Genomic DNA, 16,863 nt, shown 5'->3' with positions numbered 1-16,863 from the left:
GCCTTCTGCAGAGAGATCCTAGGTTAGTAGGTTGTGCCCAGTCGATTCGCCTACTGATGAAAGCTACCAGACTATATGGCCAGTGTGAATCCATCCACCTAGGTGCCTATATGTTCAGTCTTCCTCTAGCTAGAGGCTGTATACCAAGTAGTGTAGCCTGAGGAGACTCACTCTCCTGGGGAAGATGTCAGCCAATGCCCAGTGTGTGAGAGGAACAGCCTCCTCATCTGTGGAGGTGCCAGTATGTGCCCAGTGTGAGAGCCCTTACGCCTCGCTAGAGGTGCCAGTATGTGCCCAAAGTCTGTGCGCTCAGGCTCCTGGGATGCTAGGTGGTATGAAGTTGCAGGAGACTACCCTATAGTGTAAGCTGCCTGTGCCTTCACATCCCCGGGTGCACAACGCTGCAGTGTGCAGCATCCGTCCACAGTGATAATAACGATTTGTCCCAACCTGCTCTGACGGTCTGGCCCCGGTGAAGAAGCGCCCTGTGCGGCGGGTGTCCGGCCCGGAGTCACCCCAGCAATCCCTGTGTAGCGGCGGCTGGAATGTAACTGACAAAACAACGTTACATACAGAAGTCGGATACACTATAATTCCATGGCAGCAACATACAACAACCTAACTGCGAGCATGACTGTGCCTGTTGTTCATTGGCTGAAAGAAAGTCTCTCAGGCAAACTACAGGCCCTGCTGCTATCACTTAAACCAGGGGAGGCGGGACCCTGAGCAGCAGTTTGGTGGAGAATGCAAAGGAGGCGTGGCCTGGTCACTCATTATGTGTGAGGCTGAAAGGACATCATCCTTCTCTGTCTCATGTTATTTATATGACAGTATTCACTAAAAGATTCTGAAATTTGTTAAAGGTTTATTATACGTATTTACTAAATAACAATAAAAGGTCCAAATTGAGACCTTGTTGAATCCTATTGTATAGTAACTTTACATTTATTTTATAGTTCATTTCTTCATAAAGCACATCCGTCTAATGGACGAAAAATTCTGCTTTATATAGTAGTAAAGACATAAGAGGTCATTTGCGATTGGGAAATTCTGCAAAATAGAAAATCTTCAAAGTATGTGCGGTTAGGACTAGGGATGCCAATCTCGGGGCATTTTTTTTCAATCCTGGATTCCAGGATTGAGCATTTTTCAATCCCGGAATCCAGGATTGAAAAAATCTCGGGATCCCGGGATTGGCATCTCTAAAAGAAAAACATGCCCTGTCCACCCCTACATTGGCGGGCGGGAGTGGGGCAGACAGCAGCGCTGCGGTGGTGCTTGCCTGGTGCCTCCGGGCAAGTAGCAGCAGCACTAGCTGGGCAGGAGGAAAGGCTAAGAGCGGTCATCTGCAGCAGGACGCTGCGCAGGCCGCACACCGGGGTCAGGAACAGCCAGGCAGCTTCTTAGCAGGTGCTCAGAAGCTGCCCGGCATTAGACTGCGCAATCCCGAAATCCCGGATTGAAATCTCGGACATTTTGGGGCCAAATCCCGGGATCCCGCCGATCCCGGGATTGGCCACCCTAATTAGGATTTATTTACTAACAAAACTACCACTATCTATAGATTGTAAGTATGCAGCAGGGCCCTCCTACCTCCAAGTCTGTCTGTTTGTTTTCTCACTGTCTACTTTTGTAAAATGCAACAGAATCTGCTGCACTATATAAGAAACTGTAAATAAATAAAAAATAAATAAATACCACAATCTACAATGACAGCTCCAGTTTTTAAGGATATGGGGTATATTTACGAAAGTTTCTAATACAGACAAGGGGAGATGCGTAAGCGGGCAATCCGATTCTATCATTTTCTAGAAAGCAACAGAGAAATTACAGTGTCTGATTGGTTGCTATGGGCAACACCACCACCACCAAGTTTTAGAAAATCTATCCCTTGCTCAGTACTGGTAAAACTAATCTTTTTCAGCACATTGTGTGTTCTTGGCATACCTCCCAACTGTTGCTCTGCAGGGAATAGAGCGCTGGCAATGTCTTCACAGTGTTGAAGACATATGCAGTCAAATGTGACAGTATATATACTGTATATATCAAAAAACGCATGTTCAGCGGGGGCTCAGGTGACGACATTGAACGCTATCGTCCAGTGTGTATGTACTAGATTGTGTGTCCGGGAGTGCCGCCGATATCATTAGCGACATCGGCAGTGCTGCAAATCACATAGGGCCTTATTCTGGTTCATTTGCTTGGATACGTGCATGCACCCTTGTGAATGACCCAAACCCCGCCTTGCAAATGTTTAGCCCGCACCAGCCATTCGCACACCGAATTCATTCGCAAGGCTTGCGAACTGATGTTTTACATGGACATTTATTTGCATGCCAGTGGGAACCTCCCCCATCTTTCGGTGGTCGCGTGCGAAGACGTGTACATATGTAAGGGTGGCCCAGACCACTCGTACATATAAGCGAAGAAATGCAGGGCTTTGGGCGGGCAGCTGACATCCGGCTATGTCAGCTGTCCGCCCCCTGCACGTGCGTCATGACCGCATTAGCATATGTACACCCAGCGTTTTAATGGGAACACCCATGAAATGCAGGGCGTACACATATGCTAATGTCCCAGCACCCCTCTGCCCCTCTCTACACCCCGCTCACAAGGCTGGGAGTGTGCACTCAGCAACCAGACTTCTCGCCGAGTTCGCACCCGAGTTTGTGCATGCGCAAAACATCGGTCCCTGTTGCAAATTCGAATCCGAGCCAATGAACCAGAATAAGGCCCATAGTGTGTACCTAGCTTTACACTCTAGGCATTGTAGTTACTCCAGAAGAGAGCTTAAAATTATATTAAAGAGCACTATAGTCAAGTTCTGTTAACATGATATGATGGGGATCTGAATTAAATTGATGGGCCCGGACAGCTTCATGGAGCAATTTGGCCTGAATCATAGTCCTTCCCCACTTCACAGTGCACGAAATATAGAGTGTGTGTGTGCGTTCTTTTAAAAAAAAAACACGTAAAGATAGCTTAATTGAATTCTGACAAGGGATGCTATACTTCCTGGATTTGCTGGGAATCTACTGGAATTAAGATGTGCATTAATTCAGTGTCCAAACATTGGCCCTTATTCTGATCAGTGCGGCCGGATCCGATTATGCGGCCAGGACCGTGCGTGCGAAACCCCGCCTTCCATACGGATCGCCAACTCCGTCCGTACGCGGTAAGAAGCTGGCCGAACGGACCGCACGTGTATTTTTCACGGAATACGCCTCCCCCATCTAAGGGAACCTCCCCCATCATTCGATGGTCGCAGACCATCGAATGCAGGGCCGAGTGCTCCACCAGCACCCGCAACCTCAGACCACACGGGCATTTTTCCGTGCAAAAGCAGGGATCTGGGCGGGCAGCTGACATCCGGCGATGTCATATGTCCGCCCCCTACACGTGCATCACGGCCGCATTACCATACGTACGCCCAGCGTTTTCATGGGAACTCCCATGAAACGCGGGGCGTATGCATATGGTAATGAGCCCAAATAGCCCTTCACGCCCCTCTCCACCCCCTGTTCGGAGTGTTCACATTTCATGCGGGATTTGGCCGTACGCCCCGCTCGCACATGCGCAGAGACACCGCTGCACATGCGCAGACACAAAACATCGGCGGCCCGAACGCACGCGGATATATCCGCACCAACCAGAATAAGGGCCATTGTGCTTGGGATGTCTGCAGGAGAAAGTCGCAGCGGATTACTGCGGGGGTAGGGATGGACATCAGATAAAAAGCATTGATGTTTCAAACCATCACGTTCTGATATTCATGTTTTTGCCATTCCATGGTGCCATTCGGATCTTTGCCGCCATTCAGTGGTAAACATTCAATGGTGTTTCAGATGTTTGCACTGGGTCCCTTCCACATTTCTATCCGTGGCCAGCCACACTGCAAAGGGTTTGCACAAGTGCAAACTGTTTCTGTCAAATTAATTACTTTTTCTATCAAATTCTTTTGATGTGATGGTTAGTTACCATCACATTGAAAAGTTTGATGGTGGAAGCCCAGCCATCATGCGATGATGGGCTTCCAATGTCCTCCATTCCTATTGTGGGGGCCACTAGGAAACAGGAGCAGCTACAGACAGCAACTGGGACTACAACTCCAACAACTTTGCTGGAACAGCAGATGGAGTATCCTGGTAGTCTGCTAAGAACCGCATTCCTATTGGATGTGTGCCTTGAGTAGGTGTGTCTTCGGCAGGGAAGTTGGAACCAGTGGTGTGTTTATAATAGGTGCAATGTGCGCCATGTACACAGGTCCAACGGGGGCCAACACCAACCATGCTGCAACCATTTTCTTTTATACTTACCCTCCAGAGAACAATGGTGGTGGCAGGAGCGCTGCCCAAATCTCAAGAAAAAATGGTGCAGCGGACATTTTTCCAGATATATGAGTGGAGCATTCTTGTGCACAGAACCCACAATTCTGGCAGTAGCAGTGATGTGAAAATCATCTGTAAAATTACCAGCGCTAATATTTCTAGAGATTTGCCCAGTAGGGTCTGAGTAGGGTCATGCTGCGGTGGTGCTTGCCTGGTGCCTCCGGGCAAGTAGCAGCAGCACTAGCTGGGCAGGAGGAAAGGCTAAGAGCGGTCATCTGCAGCAGGACGCTGCGCAGGCCGCACACCGGGGTCGGGAACAGCCAGGCAGCTTCTTAGCAGGTGCATTAGACTGCGCAATCCCGAAATCCCGGATTGAAATCTCGGACATTTTGGGGCCAAATCCCAGGATCCCGCCGATCCCGGGATTGGCCACCCTAATTAGGACTTATTTACTAACAAAACTACCACTATCTATAGATTGTAAGTTTGCAGCAGGGCCCTCCTACCTCCAAGTCTGTCTGTTTGTTTTATCACTGTCTACTATTGTAAAGTGCAACAGAATCTGCTGCGCTATATAAGAAACTGTAAATAAATAAAAAAAAAAAAACCACCACAATCTACAATGACAGCTCCAGTTTTTAAGGATATGGGGTATATTTACTAAAGTTTCTAATACAGACAAGGGGAGATGCGTAAGCGGGCAATCCGATTCTATCATTTTCTAGAAAGCAACAGAGAAATTACAGTGTCTGATTGGTTGCTATGGGCAACACCACCACCACCACCACCAAGTTTTAGAAAATCTATCCCTTGCTCAGTACTGGTAAAACTAATGTTTTCAGCACATTGTGTGTTCTTGGCATACCTCCCAAATGTTGCTCTGCAGGGAATAGAGCGCTGGCAATGTCTTCACAGTGTTGAAGACATATGCAGTCAAATGTGACCGTATATATACTGTATATATCAAAAAACGCATGTTCAGCGGGGGCTCAGGTGACGACATTGAACGCTATCGTCCAGTGTGTACTAGATTGTGTGTCCGGGAGTGCCACCGATATCATTAGCGACATCGGCTGTGCTGCAAATCACATAGGGCCTTATTCTGGTTCATTTGCTTGGATACGTGCATGCACCCTTGTGAATGACCCAAACCCCGCCTTGCAAATGTTTAGCCCGCACCAGCCATTCGCACACCGAATTCATTCGCAAGGCTTGCGAACGGATGTTTTACATGGACATTTATTTGCATGCCAGTGGGAACCTCCCCCATCTTTCGGTGGTCGCGTGCGAAGACGCATGCATATGTAAGGGTGGCCCAGACCACTCGTACATATGAGCGAAGAAATGCAGGGCTTTGGGCGGGCAGCGGACATCCGGCTATGGGCCTTATTCTGGTCTGTGCGGACGGAGCCGAATATGCGGCCAGGACCGTGCGTCCTAAACCCCACCTTTTGTACGGATCGCTCACTCCGTCCGAATGCGGTAAGAAGCTGTCCGAACGGACCGCAAGTGTATTTCTCATGAATACGCCTCCTCCATCTCAGGGAACCTCCCCCATCATTCGATGGTCTGCGACCATCGAATGCAGAACCGAGTGGCCAGGCAGCTCCCGCAACCTCAGACCACATGGGCATTTCTCCGTGCAAAAGCAGGGATCTGGGCGGGCAGCTGACATCCGGCAATGTCATATGTCCGCCCCCTACACGTGCGTCACGACCGCATTACCATACGTACGCCCAGCGTTTTCATGGGAACGCCCATGAAACGCGGGGTGTAAACATATGGTAATGAGCCCAAACAGCCCTTCGCGCCCCTCTCCACCCCCTGTTCGTAGTGTACACATTTCTTGCGGAATTTGGACGTGCGTCCCGTTCGCACATGCGCAGAGACGCCTCTGCACATGCGCAGACACAAAACTTCGGCGGACCGACCGCGCGCGGATATTACCGCACCAACCAGAATAATTAATGGGAACACCCATGAAATGCAGGGCGTACACATATGCTAATGTTCCAGCACCCCTCTGCCCCTCTCCACACCCCGCTCACAAGGCTGGGAGTGTGCACTCAGCAACCAGACTTCTCGCCGAGTTTGCACCCAGCATATACACATGCGCAAAAATGCTGCTGTGCATGCGCAAAACATCGGTCCCTGTTGCAAATTCGAATCCGAGCCAATGAACCAGAATAAGGCCCATAGTGTGTACCTAGCTTTACACTCTAGGCATTGTAGTTACTCCAGAAGAGAGCTTAAAATTAAATATTAAAAAGCGCTATAGCCAAGTTCTGTTAACATGATATGATGGGGATCTGAATTAAATTGATGGGCCCGGACAGCTTCATGGAGCAATTTGGCCTGAATCATAGTCCTTCCCCACTTCACAGTGCACGAAATACAGAGTGTGTGTGTGTGCGTTCTTTTAAAAAAAAACACGTAAAGATAGCTTAATTGAATTCTGACAAGGGATACTATACTTCCTGGATTTGCTGGGAATCTACTGGAATTAAGATGTGCATTAATTCAGTGTCCAAATATTGTGCTTGGGATGTCTGCAGGAGAAAGTCGCAGCGGGTTACTGTGGGGTAGGGGATGGACATCAGATAAAAAGCATTGATGTTTCAAACCATCACGTTCTGATATTCATGTTTTTGCCATTCCATGGTGCCATTCTGATCTTTGCCGCCATTCAGTGGTAAACATTCAATGGTGTTTCAGATGTTTGCACTAGGTCCCTTCCACATTTCTATCCGTGGCCAGCCACACTGCAAAGGGTTTGCACAAGTGCAAACTGTTTCTGTCAAATTAATTACTTTTTCTATCAAATTCTTTTGATGTGATGGTTAGTTACTATCACATTGAAAAGTTTGATGGTGGAAGCCCAGCCATCATGTGATGATGGGCTTCCAATGTCCTCCATTCCTATTGTGGGGGCCAATAGGAAACAGGAGCAGCTACAGTCAGCAACTGGGACTACAACTCCAACAACTTTGCTGGAACAGCAGATGGAGTATCCTGGTAGTCTGCTAAGAACCGCATTCCTATTGGATGTGTGCCTTGAGTAGGTGTGTCTTCGGCAGGGAAGTTGGAACCAGTGGTGTGTTTATAATAGGTGCAATGTGCGCCATGTACACAGGTCCAACGGGGGCCAACACCAACCACGCTGCAACCATTTTCTTTTATACTTACCCTCCAGAGAACAATGGTGGTGGCAGGAGCGCTGCCCAAATCTCAAGAAAAATGGTGCAGCGGACATTTTTCCAGATGTATGAGTGGAGCATTCTTGTGCACAGAACCCACAATTCTGGCAGTAGCAGTGATGTGAAAATCATCTGAAAAATTACCACCGCTAATATTTCTAGAGATTTGCCCAGTAGGGTCTGAGTAGGGTCATGCACAGAAGGGTCAGAGTAGAGTCATGCATAGTAGGAGATGAGACCCTACAACACACTGCGTGGCAGAGAGGAGGCTGCACATGGGGCCTCCTCTTCTCTTAAAATGCCAGGCAAACTGCAGGGAGCCATGTACGGAGAATTGTGCATGCAGCGTTGGACTGGGACATGAAAGGTCCACCAGGGAAACGCAGTGATAGTGACCCATAATTAGGGGTCTGGCCAGCCACCATAAAGTCTTGGCTAGCAATTAGAGTGTGCACTGTGCATGGTCTCAGTCTCTTGATAAATATAGATAGTAAATATTGCTAGTGCATTCTTGATAATGTGCTAGATTATTGTACCAGATGAATAACAGCAATGCACTGTAGTGAGTACACCATAGTTCTGTGCAGTATAAGGTAACATGTATAATAATTATATTGCACAGTCTGCAACCTAATCCCTAGAGGAGGGGAGGCTCCTCAGGCAGTGTGGCCCACAGTCGTTTCTACAGTAGCCCTGTGGGTTGATACAATTTGGAGTGTTTACTATTTAACCATGAACTATATAGGACTATATAAATATATATATATATATATATATATATACATACATACATATATATATATATATACACACACACACACACACACACACACACACACACACACACACATACACATATATATATATATATATATATATATACATATATATATATACACACACACACACATATATATATATATATATACACATATACACATACATACATACACACACACACACACACACACACACACACACACACACACCCTTCCCAAATGTGGTTCAGCGCCCTTTACTCAATTGATAGTCCATACGTCATTTCTCCAAGATAACAATTTATTAAAAGACGTTTTTACTTTCCTTCCCTGCAAGAGATAGAGGTCCTTGAGAGAGACTGTAACAGGCCGAGCTCTTTTCAGAACAAACTAATCTCTACCAGTGCAATTGGTTAGCCTCATAGGGCTTACAAGAAAAGGACAGGAGACATATCATATATTATTTTTGGTGTAATAATTTTTCACCGACATCGCATCTCCTAATCGTTTCAATAAGAAATTTAATATTCGGACTGTATACAATCCCCTGATGAAGTCTTAGGACGAAACGCGTTGGAATTCTGTTGTACGGCCAGACGGTCAATAAAACTTTGAAGATTTTAATAAATTGTTATCTTGGAGAAATGACGTATGGACTATCAATTGAGTAAAGGGCGCTGAACCACATTTGGGAAGTGTATGTTGTATGTAAGTTACCTGGCCCTCGGGTAACATTGTGGTATAGCAGCCTCAGTATAAATTGTTAAAAGAAAGTTCTTCTGTTTGATATTGTTAAGCGCGTCGTGGAGTATTGTGTTATATATATATTGAGCAGTGCAAGGGTGAGAGATGGAAGGCGGTAGAGATAGGGAGGGAAGAAGAGGTGTATGGTTTATAGAGGAGGAAGTGAGAGCTGGAGTGTTGAAAGGAGAGGTGAAGGTGTGAGAAGTGGAAGGAGGGAGTATATAGTCCAAATCAACATGAAAATGACACTTAATCAAACAGTGTTAGCTGCATGTGACACAGGTTCAAGCCACACTGAAGACTCTGCTGATCTGAAAAAGGGACAGGGCTTCAATGCTGGTGAATAATAACAGGGTTAGAGCGCTAGGGACAAGTGTGCTGTGCTTTGTACAGATTGCTGCCCTCTGGTAGAGGGATGCCGCCCTCAATAGGAATACTTTACAAAGAAAAAGGACCAGTGGGCGCCTTCTGTACACTAAAACAATTTAATAAACAAAAAACAAAAAAAGGGTATAAAACAATAAATTTGCATGCATGCAAAACCACAGTTAAATATTAAAAAGCCATTTCAATGCAATTGCATAGTGGTAAGGTTGTAACTTATAGTTACCAAGTCCTGATTGGACAGATTGGTTGCTGGAATTGGACAGATGTTTCAGTCACACGATTGGAGGGATATTTTCCCAAAACACAATTGTAGGGTGGGTGATAATTAGTAAGTCCTCCCAAACAGAGTTGAAGATAGGCAAATGGATCCCTTACTCACTGTCAAATGTGAAGTGACCAATATTGGTTAGTAGTGTTGGTCATTTGATGATGATCGGCACTATCTCCCACGATCACTATAGCCTGTGCCAAATTGCTTATTGTGTACACTCTTCCAATCGCCTTGCGGCGTCAAGTGCTCATCCAGCTGCTGCACCAACCAGCGAGCCGACTGCAGGCTGAAATGCACAAGCTCCGGTGGGTGTAAACTCCTTGTTGGAGTGCAGGTGTACTCTGCTCCTGTATGCAATGCCGTTAAAGCACAGTCCTCCATGTATGCGGCGTCTGCTGGGGAGCGCTCTGTGCCTACTGTGGGTACCTGCTGCAGGGACCAAGCTCCCGGGGGAAAGATTCAGCCAAATATCAAATTGATGTCACTGGTCTAATGCCGTTGGTATACCCCTCAGGTCCTCAGCTACCGGTATTCATAAAAACTCCTCACAAGACGCGTTTCGCCGCGCTCAGGCCGCTTTTTCAATTTAGGAAATCCTAAATGCTAACCCAAAATGCTGGTGGGCGGTTCTTCAGATAGAGGTGTGGCCTATTGTCACAACCACCTTTTTGTAAATTTGGGGCCATGCACAGCGGCCCCCTGGCTTCCTCCCTGTGTTGTTGAGATGCTGTGTAAGTGTGCATGTAATTCATGAGTGTGCCAGTTTATAGGGATAGAATGGTAAGCCTTTATTTTGGCACATTAAAGTGTTGGAAAATCATCCTTTGGTCATCTTAAATTGGAATATGCAATCCCTAACACTGCATTTTATCACTACTTTTACAGCTAATACTGCTTTCACATTGCAGAAATGGGTAATGACACGGTATTCTTAAATGGGACTTTAAAACGGGTCTGAGCCTTGAGACCTTTCACATTGCAGGTGAAAACCGTTTTAACAATCATTTAATACCATTCAAACATTCAACCCGTTTAACCCCCAAGGGACACGTTTCAAGCCATTGAAATAGAGCTGTTCAAACTGCCAAAAAACATCTTTAAAACGTGTAGGACTCTGCTTTTTAACCTTGTTGAAATACCGGTTAACTTTAACCGGTAAATCAACTCTGGCACTTTCACATTGCAGCCTTAAACGTTTTAAAATGTGAAAAAACGGCAATATACCGTTTTAAAAGTGCGATGTGAACGGGGTATCAGATACACCCTGTTGCCACAGTTTGGGGCCTCTCCCCCAGTGCATTTCCTGTTAGATTTTTCGGTACTTGTTTCCTAGCACGGCCACAACGATCATAATCGCGGTCATCGGGGGTAAAATCGGGGCCATCGCGGGCATCGCATGCGCAAAAAAATCGGGTGCGATGAGCCACACGCGATGCCCGCGATTTCCCCATAGAGAACAATGTTAAATGCCTCAATTTACCCGCGATGACCACGATTTCCCATAGGAAACAATGTGAAATGGCTCAATTTACCCAAATTATCATAGGAACAATGGTAAATGGGCCAAAAACACCCCTGAACATTGAAATGTCCCCCCAAAAGTAGTTGACGCCACCACGTGATCAACGTGAACCCGAAGCGTGGCGAGCGCAGCGAGCCCGCGAGGGGCGGCGGTACGCGTCCTCCGACCTTTTCATACCCCTACTATCCACTAGGGCGTGGAGTGAGAATAGAATAGTGTGGCGAGCGCAGCGAGCCACCGCGCCCGAAGCATGGCGAGCCCCGCGAGGGGACACGGATAACTGTGAAGCCCGCGAAGGGACGCGTTTACCTGTGAAGGTATCCGCGTCCCCTCGCCACGCTTCGGGCTCGGTGGCTCGCTGCGCTCGCCACACTATTCTATTCTCACTCCACGCCCTAGTGGATAGTGGGGGTATGAAAAGGTCGGAAGACCCGTTTAAAAAAAACGGGTCATTACCCGTGTAGGCAGTGGGAAAGCAGCATAAGTATCAGTGTGTCAGTATCAGTATCAGTGTAATGTATGTATTAAACTTTTATTTTTCACGTGTGTCAGTGTGTTTATTGTACTATTTCTTTTACTGTGGAACTAGTGCCAGCGGGCCCTTTAATGCCCCGCAGGCTGGGACTTGTGGTTCTCCAAGTCCCAGCTTGCGGGGGAGGCTTGCTGGGACTCATAGTTCACCAGTAAAAGACAATAGTTTTTATTCTATTTTTTACACCATTCCATCAGCCCGATGCCCACCGCCCAGGGGCATCGGGGACAGCACCAGGCTTTAGCCTGGTCAGGTAAGTCTTGGAGGGGGGGACCCCTTCATTGGGGGGGTCCAGACTCCCCCAGGGCCCCTGGCCAGGCTGACTGGTCGGTAGGGTTAATGCTTTGGCCGCGGGAACTTATATAATAAGTGTCCCCCGGCTGTGGCATTACCCTGCTGGCTGGTTTAGCCTGGGGCTGGTTCTTAAAATACGGGGGACCCCTAGTCATTTTGTCCCCCGTATTTTGGGAACCAGCCCCGGACCTGGAGCCTAGGCTGGTTGTAAAAAATCAGGGAACCCCTATTTGTCGGGTTTCCTGATTTTTTTTAATACCAGCCCCGGCTCCTTCAGCCTGGTGCTGGTTACGGCATTTTTAACAGGTAAAGGGCTAACCCTTTCCCACTGCCGCAAAAACGGCTTTTAAGCGGGTAAAACACTGCTTTTTACCCTTTTAAAAAAACACGGTATTTTTAAACGGGTACAGCAACCTGGAGCTTTCCCACTGCAGCTGTACCCGTTTAAAAAGGCTAAAAAAACGGCATTTTACCGTGTAAAGCCTTCAGTGGGAAAGGGGCATTAGTGTCCCAGAGTTAAATATAATATATGTATTTTGACTGGTGACTTTGGGGAAAGTTATTATTGCCAGGTCTTGTATGGTGAGTAAAAATGGAAATAAGAGAAAGACTGTGATAAAAATCAGGTGCAGTGCTACTGTTAAAAATGGATAATTCATTTAATAAACAATGTACAATAATATAGGATCAACAACATTCAAAAAAGTGCAAAAATAGTCCATACAGTACTGTATTTTCGTTTGAATTGGTGAATTTGTGAGTGACCCTAGTCCTCGAGAGCTACCAACAGTGCATGTTTTGCAGGTCTCCTCACAGAATCACAAGTGAGCTAATTAGTTCCATCTGTGTATCTTTTAAAATGTGTCAGTGATTAATGATTGCAGCTGTGCAGCAGCTAGGTTGTCTGGAACATGTGCACTGTTGGTAACTCTTGAGGGCTAGGGTTGGCTACCACTGGACTACAGCCTACATTATGCAAATACTCAATTTCTTCACTGAATGACCAGACCAGCATCTGAAATCTTTTGCTGTAAGCTTGGGAATATACATTCTCTTCAGTGCACTCTCATTTCCATCACATTGGCTACAAACAGCAGGAGGACAGCATCATCCCCCCCCCCATAGAGCCAGTATAGAGAGACTCCCTATGTCAACAATAGCACTCAAACATCGCAATAGACCAGAGAGTAGCTGCTAGGAGGAACAGACAGGAGCCTTAACTTGAGGTGGGAGAATGTGATCTTGGAAAGTGCAGTACTGGTCTATTATGTCTGTGTATTTATTTATTATATGTTTAACCTTTTCCTGACAACTTAATGTAAATGTTTGTAACAGCCTATACTATAGACTATCTGTACTGTTAAATGTTAATACTGTATTCCATACCGTATCTAGTGTATAAAAAGACCAATTTCCAGGGCTCTTACCATTCCACCAAACTCCCATACTTACTCCAATGCACTGCAGAGTGGGAAACCCCCCTCTAAAAACCCTGGAATCCTATATATATATATTTTTTTTTATATCAATTCTTTATTTTGAAAAGTTGACAACCTCCACAACACGTCCAGTGACAGTGAACAATCAACGACTCCACTGCTTTATCCAAGACATTGCAAAAGGTATACATGCAAAATGGACATACAAATGCAATCAGGGTGAACTTCATATCTGGAATCTTACTGTTGTGTGAGAAAAGAGCAATTGGTAGTGGGCAGTCATCAACATTTTATATTTTATAACAATAAACGGTACTTGTTTCCTAGCACGGCCACACCGATTTCCATCGGGGTGGTCGTGTCGGAAAAATCGCGTCGGTCGCATCGCATGCGATTTTGTCGCATGCGATGCGACCGACCCGATTTTTTAATTGAATCAAATGTGAATAGGGTCCCTGGGACCCGATTTTACATTGGATTCAATGTAAAATATTCCCTAGACCCCCAATTTTACACCGTAAACCCCACGATTGACGCCAACCCGAAGCGTGGCGAGCGGCCGCGGTGCGCGTCCTCCGACCTTTTCATTCCCCTACTATCCACGTCGGCGTGGAGTTGAGAATATAAAGTATACGCGTCCGCTCGCCGCGCTTCGGGCTCGGTGGCTCGCCACACTTTATATTCTCAACTCCACGCCGACGTGGATAGTAGGGGAATGAAAAGGTCGGAGGACGCGCACCGCCGCTGCGCTCGCCACGCTTTGGGTTCACATCAATTGTGGGGTGACTACGGGGCCATATATAATGTGAAATGGGTCATATTGGCCCATTTCACATTTTTTACTATGTGAGATGGACTTAATCAAGTCCATCTCATCTTGTGCCATTATAATGGCACAAGACCGACGCGATGCTCCCGATTTCAATGTTAAAATTTTTTAACATTGAAGCCTATGGCAAAATCGCGGGCATCGCGTCGGGGCCAATGTTAATGGTCGTGACCGACGCGATGCCCGCGATTTTCCCTTTGCCGATTTCAAAGGAAATCGGGTCCATCGTGTACCTTAACTTAAAGGTACACAATGCCCGCGATTGTGGCCGTGCTAGGAAACAAGTACCCAATAAACAAATAGCCTAACAACAACTACAAGAATCCTATATTGTTTTATATGGTTTATTAAAAGTATTATCAATTTTTTAAATTATCGCAGCACCTGATTTTTAGCAGTCTTTCTCTTATTTTTAGTTTTATTCTTGTTTGGGAGTGACATCCCTACTTTATGTACTGTGGCTTGGCATCACCGCTCTACATCCAGCACACTCTCTTTGCTAATTTGTTAACAATTTTCTTCTTGTATAGCAAGTGCAGCCCCATAGGTGAATCAGTGGAAAATATCTGTTAATACCCTGCATAGGCGTGCCCACAGGGGGTGCCAGGGGTGCACAGGCACCTCCTAATGACTGGCACCCCCCGCACAATTGCAGCACCTCCTAATGACCGGCAGCGGCAGTGCCCCCTCCCCCGGCCGGCTAGCAGTACCTGCGCTGGGTTGCTGGCCTGGCTGGGCTCCTTCAGCAGCAGTCAGCACGAGTCGAGTGTTCAAAAGGGGGCGTGGCCACGGGGGTCCGTGATTAGGCCACGCCCCTGCCTTTTTTCTGTGCCCGGGTAGACCACACTGCAGCTGCAGCGGCCCTGCCTACTGTTCTGTCACTGTGGCAGGCTCCCAGGCTGGCTCCTGGCTGAAGCCTGAAGGTAATGTGTGCACTGCAGAGACTGGGGAGTGTGACATTTATTGTGTGGGAGTGGGCTGTGTGTGAGAATGTAGTGAGGGGAACAGGGGGCCTGATTCAGGATCACTCACTAAGCAACATTCTTTTGCTGCTTAGCAAATAGAACACCGCCCGCAAATAACTGTGAAAACTGTAATGTCCCTGCTGTATTGTTACCTGCATGGCTGATGCGGTGACCAGTGGCGCCGCTGATGGCTGCCTAGGCACTGTGCAGCTCAGCACGTATGTGTACCCTGTGTGATAACCGTACTGTCCCTGCTGTATTAACCATACTGTCCCTGCTGTATTATCTTCTTATCTTCCTGCTGTATTCTTATCCACGGCGCCACTGGTCGCCGCAACAGCCAGGCAGGGCTGTTGCGGCGACCAGTGACGCCGTGGATAAGAATTTTTTTTCTTTGGTTGCCTAGGCTCTGTGCTGCTCGACAGGTACGTGTTCCCTGTGTGATAACTGTACCGTCTCAGCCTATATTGTTACCCACCTGGGGGTCCAGTGGCGCAGCGAATATATGTTCCCTGTGTCTACATCCCTCAGGGTACATCTAGCGTTTACATATAATACATATATTAGTCACTATGCACTGTGTAATATGAATATGGGTCACTATGTGCTAATATTAGTCACTATGCACTGTGTAATGTGAATATTGGTCACTACGTGTGAATATTGGTCACTGCGCGCTGTATAATATGAATATGGGTCACTATGCACTATGTAATGTGACTATGGGTCACTATGTGTGAATATTAGTCACTTTGCGCTGTGTAATGTGACTATGGGTCACTATGTGCGAATAATGGTCACTGTGCTGTGTAATGTGAAAATGGGTCACTACGTGCGAATATTGGTCACTGCGCGCTCTATAATGTGAATATTAGTCACTACGCGCTCTATAATGTGAATATTAGTCACTGCGCGCTGTATAATGTGAATATGGGTCACTGCGCGCTGTATAATATGAATATGGGTCACTACGCGCTGTGTAATGTGAATATCGGTCACTAATGCGAATATTGGTCAGTACATGCTGTGTAATGTGAATTTGGGTCACTACATACTGTGTAATGTGAATATGGGTCACTGCACGCTGTGTATAGTGATTATGGGTCACTACACGCTGTGTAATGTGAATATCGGTCACTAAGTGCGAATATTGGTCAGTACATGCTGTGTAATGTGAATTTGGATCACTACATACTGTGTAATGTGAATATGGGTCACTGTATGCTGTGTATTGTGATTATTGGTCACCACGTTGCCATTTCCCCAGTGGTCTTTACCGCTGCTCTGCCGGACCGATGATGAGGTGAGTAGAATTAAATGGGTGAAGGGTGTACAGCGTGTGGGGCCCCCAGCGACACTTATGTGGCATCATATGTAATAGCTATTATTACAATGTGTGGTATAATATGTAATGGGCATTATGGAATGTGTACTGGGCATTATTGCATAATGTGCAATGGGCATCACAGTGTCAGGCGTAATGTGTAATGGGCATTACGGTGTAAGATGTAATGGGGTCTGGGTCAATGTGTAAGGGGCATCATGGTGTGAGGTATAATGTGTAATGGGCAGAACAGTGTGAGGTGCAACATGTAAT

At 46.6% G+C, this 16,863-nt stretch overlaps 1 protein-coding gene across 2 annotated transcripts in view; it reads right to left on the bottom strand.

Moving 5' to 3' along the window:
* The window catches only part of CEP131 (centrosomal protein 131), a 139,964-nt gene extending 139,284 nt beyond the window's left edge, over nucleotides 1–680 (bottom strand). The window contains exon 1 of one of the 2 annotated variants that reach the window (XM_083148808.1): nucleotides 451–680. The gene's annotated coding sequence lies outside the window, so the exon portion shown is untranslated. The remainder of the gene's footprint in view (nucleotides 1–450) is intronic. The other variant, XM_083148811.1, reaches the window with a different exon arrangement.
* Nucleotides 681–16,863: the final 16,183 nt, after the last annotated feature.

This window comes from Crinia signifera, chromosome 6, assembly GCF_055691185.1.
Source record: "Crinia signifera chromosome 6, ASM5569118v1, whole genome shotgun sequence".
Lineage (NCBI taxonomy): Eukaryota > Metazoa > Chordata > Amphibia > Anura > Myobatrachidae > Crinia > Crinia signifera.
The sequence above is the reverse complement of the archived record's forward strand: the minus strand, read 5'-3'. Positions and strand labels throughout refer to the sequence as shown.